The sequence below is a fragment of the Rhodamnia argentea genome, chromosome 3, assembly GCF_020921035.1.
Source record: "Rhodamnia argentea isolate NSW1041297 chromosome 3, ASM2092103v1, whole genome shotgun sequence".
Classification (NCBI taxonomy): domain Eukaryota; kingdom Viridiplantae; phylum Streptophyta; class Magnoliopsida; order Myrtales; family Myrtaceae; genus Rhodamnia; species Rhodamnia argentea.
The window spans coordinates 28,527,066-28,535,613 of NC_063152.1; positions in this window are offsets into that span (position 1 = coordinate 28,527,066).

An 8,548-nucleotide genomic window follows, 5' to 3' on the forward strand; every position below is an offset into this window, starting at 1 on the left:
CATATGTGTACCTTATTATTTGCCGGCCTCGGTAGACATTCATGACATAAGGGTTGATTACTAAGCCAAAATCTATTTCTATCCCTGAGATTCCTCCGAAAGGATTCGGGAGAGGAATATACGAATAATTATGTGGAAATATTCGTTAACAAAAGTCAAACGCCATTGCAAGAAAAAAAAAAAACATCACAACATATTTTTTCTGAAAAAAATAAAATAAAAGTTTATGCCATATCAAATATCGGCTGAATACCGTATCCTATAGAGTTGTACTAGATCCTTCATCATGGTAATCCAATTTTATGAGTTTTTTCCTATGATTCTCCACAAACAGTTATACGACGTCACTTTTGATTTAGTTAATGAAGTAATGAAGAAAAGATGATACCTTCATCACTTTGCCCGATTGACTCTTACCTCTAAAAGTCGGTGTTTTTGAGAGGAAAGTAAATAAATGTTTGCATGTATTTGAGGAGAAACTCTTTGGGCTGCCTGGGCACTTGAATTTGATCATGACCTGTGTTTGAATTGACTGCTCACGGGTTTTAAGCAATATAAGATAAGGGCATTGAATCATCTTTTCGTCTTAAACATAAGATTAGGTAGGCTTTAGGGTCAAGAACGGAGGAGACGAAAGTCGGTGAAGAATACTAGCTGTGATCTTCCCTAAAGTCAAGAGCATAAATAGAAATTCAAGTGAAAATAAGAGAGAGAAAGTCTAGCACGTCAAGGATTGGAAAGATTTAGAGAATTGTAGTTCTACCATGAGAATTCTGTGGAAGTGAAATGTTTAACAGGACTGAGCAGCGAAACAAGGTAAATGATTTGCTTGCTGCTACATATGTGGATCTGATTCTGCATATAGTTAACCAATCGCATCTAGGAAAACTACCAAAAAAAGTCTTAGCCATCCTATATGGCATGACCAACGCTAACATGGATATATTTTAATCATGTTTTGGATAAATTTTTGAATTCTTTCTATAATTTTTTTTCTTTTTTCTTTACTGCTTCTTTTCTTTATGTTTCCTTATATTTCCCGGACTTAGGCCGGCAAGGGGGTCTTGGCCTTACGAATGGGTGGAAAAGAGAAAAAAAGAAAAGAAAAAAGTTATAAGAGAACTCAAAAAATTATTAAAACAATATTAAAAGATTTTCACGTCAGCGTCGATCGTCCCATGTGGCACGACCAGCATCCAAGTCAAGGTTTATCGCAGCAAGCTCCGATTGATTGGAGCACCGTCCATACATATGACCGGAGATCCAGCCTATTCCTTCTGCTCATCTCGCATCACCTCAAAGCCAAATGAGTCAACTCCTTGGCCACCATATAGGACCACTCTCCAGCCAATGGGTCCAAGATATCCTCCAAAGTCCCTGCACTGATTGCACTTTGCACTTCCTTTGCTATTCCGAAGGCGGACCTCCTCGTCAATGACTGCAGCAGTATAATCCCGAAAGAATAAACGTCGGACTTTGATGTGAGCTCTTGCGTGCCGAGGATAGTTTGGTGTGAAAAGCATTTACTCTTCTTCACGTGCATTTAGGGCTTTGAATTTCCAACCCAACTGATTAGGATTCCAATTTCTATGAACCTTGCTTGGTGGGGACTATTACATGAAATGGACCTCGTCCGCAGGTATTCAGAGAAGAAGTCACGTCGAACGATTTCGTGTACGCAAGGCGTGCCGCCACCATTATTGGGCCACCAATTAGTTCGAAAATTAATTCTGAAATTCAATTCTCACCTAAATCCGTCGTTTGTAGATGGAATTAGGAAAGCAATCTTCATCTCAATTTTTTTTTTTTTTCATTTGTTTAGGCTAAAAGAAACAAAAATAGATCAGAGAACAATCCCCTAAAAAGCATAGACTATTCTCCTGATTTTATGTCCAAAAAAAAAAGGCACCGATGTCGTCCTAAGACAAATTCCTAGTCCTGTTAAAATCAAATGGAGAGGAAATGGGTTGTCTACACGTGTACCTTATCCTTTGCCGGCCTTGGCAGGACGAGATAGGGCAATTATTTCTAAGCTAAAATATATTGTTTGTCTACGGGATTCCTAAGCAAGGAAATTCCAAGAGGTATGTACGAATAATCGGGTTGGAATATTCGAGACCAAAAGTCAAACGCCATTGCAAGAAGAAGTTAAAAAAACATTGTAATACTTCTTGTCAAAGAAAAGTTCATGCCACATCTACTATAGGGTTGCTAGATCCGTCATCATAGTTTTCCAATTCCATTAACATGTTTAATTTGACTCTCTACACATTCTTATACGACGCCACTTCTGAGTTAATTAATGAAGTAACAAGCAACAGATGATATCTTCATCATTTCACAACGCTCCTTTTCTGTTTTTTTCCTTACCAAAAAAAAGATGATATCTTCATCCCGTTGCCCAAATATAATACTACCTATAGGTGTTTCTGAGAGGAAAATGAACTACTGTTTGCGTGTATTTGAGAAAATGCTTTATGGGCTGCATGGAAGCTAGAACATCATAAGATAATAGCATTTCACTATATTATCTTCTTCTAAACAAGATGAGGTGATATTTACGTAAATTAGTTTTCCTATGCAAGACCAAATCTAGTTACCCGCTCCAATAAAAAGGTTGCATGTAACTATCCACGACACACTAGGGTTTAAGTACGGAGGAGATGGAAGTGGATTGAGGAATACTAGCTGTAATATTCCCTAAAGTCAAGAACATAGAGAGAAAGTCTAGCACGTAAAAGGGCAGGGAAAGATTCAGATTTGAATGTCGAAACGAGGAAGCGATAAAAGAAAAGTATTAGTTGACGCATTCTCCTATGGATTTAACATTCATAGCGTAAATGAACAACTATAGTTGGCGGAGATTTTCCTATGATATCAGTCGCTAGCCTGTCTTAATATTAATATACACGAGAGAGACGAAATGGTCCAGAGAAATAGGGATACGCAAGAAAATCCAATCCTTGTCACAAGTCTATGTTCATTTTTCGTTTTTTGGGCGTCGCTTAATGCCACCTCAACAAGGACAGCTCCCCGGATTCATTGAACTCTGTCGCAGGAAAAATGAGTCGTTGGCAACAGAATAGCGACGGTCGCCGTCGCCCATGCCCATTGCATTTTATTTTTTTTTATTCAAAAGCACGAAAGAGAAAATTCAATCACTTGAAAGCTTTGTTCATCATACAGTACTTTTATATGGTCCAAAAGTTCAGGGACTATATTAAATAATTAAAAATTCAAGAACTACATTGTACAATGAATCAAAGTTTCGGGATGATATTCAATGAATTTGAAGTTTATAAATCATATTGTTCATTGGGTCAAAGTTTCATTTGTGTCATTATCCAAAAGAAAAAGTAGAAAGTAAGTTGACAAGGGAGTTCCTCAAGCCGGAAATAAATGTTTCAACAAGATATTGTTCAACCGGGCCCATTGTAGTTTTGTCAATAACCCAAATTGGGAGTCGATTTTTTATGTTGGATGATGGAGAGTTGACACTCACCAAGCAGCCATTTAAATTGCATCACTACATCGTTCTATCTAAAACCTTTTATTACTTTGATAATATGAAATTTGATTTCTTCATTTATTGCGTACCTATACCTATATAAACGCATTAATTTATAAGGAGACTCTTCTTTAGTGTCTTTCGCTTACATTTGAAAACTTGCCTCTATTTATAGAGGAACTAATATATGGGAAAGAGACAAACATTAAAGTTACGAGAAATACCCAACATTAATGACATAGGAATTAGAAAACACAATGAATTTCTAGGAACTAGAAAATGCATAAAAGTACCTGCAGACTTGAAATTTAAATCTTGAAATCTACAAAGAGTAAAGAAAATCATCCAGAAAAATCTGTAGCTGCTAGGTTGGCGATTAGTATTCTTAGAGTCAACAAATGACCTTGTAAATTGACTTGTAGGTAGTTAATCGATAACCATGAAATCGACAACTTGCTCACTGAATCAATAAGTCTCTTACCCAATCAACATATTCAACTTGAATCAATAAACGAAGTCTGATGCTCACACAAATGGTCGGAAACCGCTGACATTGACATCGGTTGTCATATGTGACATGATCAGCATTGATGTAGACAATTTTTATGATTTTTCATAATATTTTTTTTCATTTTCATTTTGGCTGGTGAGGGCACGCAAGAGCCGTAGCCCTTGCCTAGGCCCTTGTTGAAGGCCTTGCCAAGGGACATCACAGCCCTAACGGCCATGGGCGAGGGCTTGGAGGAGGGCTAACGGTCCTCGCCAGCCACCGGCGAGGGATTGTTAACTCTCTTGCATCCAAAATGAAAGGAGAAAGAAAGAAAATAAAAAAAAAATAAAGGAAAAAAAAACAAAACAAAGAAAAATGCTATTAAAAATAAAATAATATTTGAAAATCCACGTTATTATTGGAGTCCACGTCATCAATTTCGGATCAAAATTGGCCGTATGAACTCAATTGACAACATATTAAAATATTTAGGACTGAATTGGCACAATTAAAATATTTATGACTAAATTGGCACAATTGCGGTAGATTTATGGCTTTATTATACTTCTCCTCCCCCTACACACACATATCTTGCATCATTTCTGAGTCAATCAACGAAAATAATGAGAAACAGATGACATCTTCACCACCTTGCCCGGTTGATTCTTACCTCTAAATATGGTGTTTATGGGCACGCATGGTAACACTTCTCTATCGAAATCAACTTCCTGGTTATAAATTGATTTCTCTACTTTTCCTTAAAAGTATAAGTTGATTTTTCTACTTCTGCTCCGGATTAACTTCTTATCAGAGAAATTCGTTTAGTAACGGTTGAAAATTTCTACTTTTGAAACATTATTAACAAAATCTTCGGCAGCCGGCAGCGAGATGGCGGGCGATCGGTGGCAGCAACCGGCGGAGGTCGGTGTTGTCGAAAAAGTGATTCTAAAGCGAAAAAATAAAATTTTTTTATTTCTCAAAGTTAGCCAAAAACCTTGCCATAAGTTGAAAATCCTACCATAAGTCAATTTTTTTACCAAATAGATTTATATTTCGTTAAGGTTTTTACCAAACGGATTTCCCCGCCATATTGACTTCTAGCGAGAGAAATCCTGAAGCGAAGTGTTATCATGCAGCTCCTATGAGAGCAAAGTGAATAATTATTTGCATGCATTGGAGAGGATACCTTTTTAAGCTGCATGGACACAAGAATTTCATCATGACCTACGTTTGAATTGACTGCCTAGGGATATTCTAATATAAGATAAGAGCATTTAATCATCTTTTGATTTTTGACATAAGACTAGGTGGTGCAAATCTACTTGCCCGATGTGAGATGGATCCATAAAAATGGATTAAATATGGAAGATATTAGGTGGGGAAATAAGAAAAAAGTGCTAAATCTATTGCTTTGCCAATTAAGTTTTAAACCTTTTTTTTAATCAATTGAGTCCTAAATCTTTTATATTTGTGTTAAGTTAGTCCATTCGATCAATTTTGATTGAAAATCGCTGACATGAATGCCAGTCTTCCTAAGTGGTGTGGCCGCCTCCAACGTGAATAACTTTAACAAAACCTTAATATTCTTTTGAGTTTTTTTTATTTTTTCTTTTTCTTTTCTTTTTCCATTTTTATTTTCTCTTTTTTTTTTTCGTCATTTCCTTCTTCTTCCAGCCAATCACCAAGGCTTGACATTGCGGCAAAGTCAACATCGCAGCGAGGTCACCAGCACGGCGAAGTCGACCTCTTTGGCCTCACCTCTAGCTAGTTGCCGAGGTCCGACAAATGGCCGAATGAAGAAGGAATGGAGGAAAAAAAGAAAAAGAATAAATAAGGAATTCAAAAAATATCAAAATATTATTGAAAATGGTTCATATCCGCCCCAGCCGCACCATGTAGGACGGCTGGTGTATATGTCACTGATTTTCGGCCAAAATTGGCTGAATAGACTCAAGGCACAAATGTAAAAGGTTTAAGACTTAATTATTATAAAAATATTTATGATTGAATTGACATAATTGTAATACATTTAGTACTTTTTGGTGATTCTTCCTGTGCCTGTGGAAGAGGATAGAGAATATTATAGGTAATATTCCCTAAAGTCAAAAATATAGAGATAGAAGTTCAAGTGGAAATAAGAGAGCAAAAGTCCTAAACATACGTGGAAGTGGACTAAAAGGATAGGAAAGATTTTTTATCTTGGCAATGGAGCTTTCTCTCTCCTCGAAGCTTGACATGGATCAGGCGCGCCCGCTTGATTTCTTCTCCTTTTCCATTGCCCCGACCATACAAAGGAGGTTACAAAACCAAAGTAAGCTACTCCGCCACCGCCGCCAAATTGTCCATCCTCTTCGCAATGGGCTATACACAATGAACTCGCGTGATTGAGATTCCTCCGTAGCTTGTTAATATAATCGGATTGAATTTGCCCGGAGAAAGACATATAATTCTAACAATGGTCGTCCCAGAACACTAGATGCCATTAGAGAGTTCAAAGAACAGAAATTCAATGGCAAATGCAGTTAAATCAAAGCAAAGCCTTAATCTCCCTCCCCCCAATCCCCCCCACCACCCCCAAAAGTACACACAACAATTGGGGTTTGCCCCTTTGACTTTCTCGTGTGGTCGTCCCCTCCGTCTTGAGGAAGTGGGGTGGGGCCCGTATTGCGGTTCCAGGTCCCACCGTGACTTCCAGCTCCGGCGGAGGTAACTCTTGGTCAATCCGTACAGCTTTCGATTCTAACAACGTTTGCATGGATGGAAAGATCTGGCCTGTTGCTGGGAGACTTGTTGCTTTTATCAATCAAACCAATGACGAGAGAAACAACGGGGCGGTCATGATTGATTTACTCGATGTGTCCATCCTTTTTTTCGTAGATATAACCTTAATGTGAACGGCGGGGAAGCTTCAAGCAACGAAAGGATTGTCCGGTCGATGCTTCCGTAATCTCTGAAGAATCTATTTGGGACCAAAGAATGATGACTTTGGCTTCATTTGTCATTTAGCACTATCGAGCTTAGTGCAAACTAAGTTTGGTATTAGGAGCATTTATAGTGCGTTTGGTTCGATTTTGAAAATGGATTTTCAGCGAACGCAAATGTCTTTTTTTAGGAAAATACAAATAACATTTGGTGGAAAGTTATTTGGAATGCAACTTTGGGTTAAGTAGTGCTTGGAAAAAAAACTTGCAAAAAGCTTTTGGCTACATATTTCTTTTTGTTATTTCTTTTTTTTTTCAATTGCAAAAAATCAAAACTCTTCATCGGCCGATGACCCAGATTTGGAGTTGGCGGCGGTCGGTTGAGGTCGCCTAAGGTCGGGTGACCCAAGGTGGCCATCGCCAACCAGATCCGCTCTTGCCGCCCCTAGTCGACCTCGCTCGGGAAGGAAGATGAATAGCACATCTAGGGTTTCACTTTTAAGAGGGATAAAATTAGATTATTAGTAAGGTTTTGAGGGCAAAATAGGCAACTAACTGTTTTTCATTGATGGGGCTTTTAGCATTTCGAAAATGCTGAAAGTCCAATACCGATCCCTCCTACCAGAATTGGATTTTCAGCCCGAGGTAGGCTTTTTGCGATATGCCCCTTGAAAAGGCTTGCCAAACACCCAGCATTTGGGATAACAACAGCAAAAGTGTTGTAACTATCATACCGTGCTCATTTTAATGTCCTAACTTTGTGTCGCTCACTTAAGTGCTACATAGGAGCAAATTCATTCATTTTGAGTGTCATTTCCGGCAAATCATTATACATGAATTTTTTACTATATTATCCATTTCGACGTAGAATTTTAAAAATAAATGGAAGCCTAATGTGAAAATTTTTGTCCAACATTAAAGGACGACTCTCTCTCTCTCTCTCTCTCTCTCTCTCTCTCTCTCATTTTTCAATCCCTCTCTTCCTCAATAGTTCGTCTCTGAATCTCTATGCCCAAATCGCAAATTAGGGCATCTTGATCTTCCTAACACTTAATCTTTGAAAAATTTGAAATCTTCTCTCTCTCTCTCTCTCTCTCTCTCTCTCTCTCTCTCTCTCTCTCTCTCTCTCTCTCTCTCTCTATATATATATATATATATATATATATATATATATATGAGAAATTAGAGACTCTTGATCTTCCTCAATACTTCGTCTCCGAAAAATATTGACTTCTCATATTGGTTTTTTCCATAAAATCATGAGCTGTTTTTCCCGCTTCTGCTCCCCATTGCGGAATTTGATGAGATAATTTGTCCCAATTTGAAGAATTGAGGTTCCGGTTCGATGAGGCTTAGGGTTCTAGAAGATGAAAATTGGATTTGGCCCCAATTTTTGTAGTAAGGCGAGGGTCATTCATCAAAAGAGTAAGTGATGTTGTTTAGCATCTCAATTGCTAACTTTAGCTTGCTGGCATGCCATGTCGAATAGTTTATTATAAAGAAATACCACATCAGATTTTCCAACGAGACAAATCACCGATAGCACTTAAATGATTGATTTTTCAAATTTGTGACACTTAAGTGAGAGAAAACAAAATTTATAACCCTCAAATGAGTGCCATATGAAAG